The sequence below is a fragment of the Propithecus coquereli genome, unplaced genomic scaffold (genome assembly GCF_000956105.1).
Source record: "Propithecus coquereli isolate 6110/MARCELLA unplaced genomic scaffold, Pcoq_1.0 Scaffold248, whole genome shotgun sequence".
Lineage (NCBI taxonomy): Eukaryota > Metazoa > Chordata > Mammalia > Primates > Indriidae > Propithecus > Propithecus coquereli.
The window spans coordinates 1255528-1256931 of record NW_012148041.1 but is presented as its reverse complement, the minus strand read 5'-3'; the positions used below and the strand labels follow the sequence as shown (position 1 = coordinate 1256931).

The window sequence follows — 1404 nt, the reverse complement described above, 5'->3', positions numbered from 1 at the left end:
GAGAGAGAGAGATGACCTGGGACCATGAAGACTGTGTTTTCCATATGGCCCCCAGAGTTTATGGATATCTCTGAGGTCATCAGAGACAGGACACACTATTCCTTTGTCCAGGATGTTGGAAAGGATAGAGGAGTTATTTTCTAACCCTGGAATTAAAAGAATAGATAATATTCTTCTCCTGCCCCCTAGAAATTCCAACATGGATTGTGCTCAGGCATCAGGGTGATCTTCCTTTCACTGTATCATACCTCAACGATCAATCCCTCCCTGTGCCCTACCACAGAACATTCAAAAGCCAGGAATGAACCCAATTTACAGATGAGAAAACTGAGGCTCAAGGTTGGCTTGCCACCTCAAGTCTAAACCCTTGCAGCTGGATACGGTGGCTCACGCCTGTAATCCCAGTGACTAAGAAGGATGAGACAAGACAGGAGGATCACTTGGGGCCAGGAGTTCAAGACCAGCTTAGGCAACATAGTGAGACTCCGTCTCTTAAAATAAAATTAAAGGAACACTCATTCTATTTTGTAGAATAAGATGTTGCCTAGTTCATTAAATAAATAATAAAAGCTCTTTCCCTGCTGCCACTGAGGCACGCAGAGGCAAAGGCTTGGTGAGTTCAAGATTCAGCTTCACCCACAACCCACCGCCACGGTCCCGGAAGGCATTGCTGCTGGAGGTGTAATGCACATTAATACTGCTTCACAAGAGGTGCTGAAGATCACCCTCACCCATGGTGGCCTTGCCCATGGAATTTGCAAAGCTGCCAAAGCCTTAGACAAGCCCCAAGCCCATCTTTGTGGGCTTGCCTGCAACTGCGATGAGCCTATGTATATGGAGTTGGTGAAAGCCCTTTGTGCTGAACACCAAATCAACCTAATTAAGGTTGATGACAATCAGAAACTGGGGGAACAGGTAGGCTTCTGTAAAATTGTCAGAGAAGGGTAACCCCGTAAAGTGGTCGGTTGCAGTTGTGTCGTGCTTAAGGACTATGGCGAAGAATCTCAGGCCAAGGATGTCATCGAAGAGCACTTCAAATGCAAGAAATGAACAAATAAAACTTTGTTTCATGAAAATAATAATCATACAATAACAAAAATAAAAATTCATTCATTCATTAACTCTGCCTAGCTTCTAAGAATCTCTATAGTCGTATCTCACTCTACCTTTCTAGTCATGGGTCCTCCATAGTAGTGGTCTCCAAAACCTTTTGCCCCTCTAGTCCTAAAAGAATATATAAGAACGATGCAGCCCCTTGCACATTTTAAAGATAGTAATTCCAAACTTTTTCAAATATGAAGCATTTTTTAGCCAATCCATTTTTTTAATTCTTAGATTCTTGACATTACAGAACTAAACGGAAATTTATTAACATTCTTCTCTCACATTTTTTTTTTTAATTTT

General features: G+C 42.0%; 1 pseudogene; it reads left to right on the top strand.

Annotated features, from left to right (window-relative positions):
* The first annotated feature begins 199 nt into the window (after positions 1-199).
* On the top strand, positions 200-1050 carry LOC105812185 (annotated as a pseudogene).
* The last annotated feature ends 354 nt before the right edge of the window (positions 1051-1404 follow it).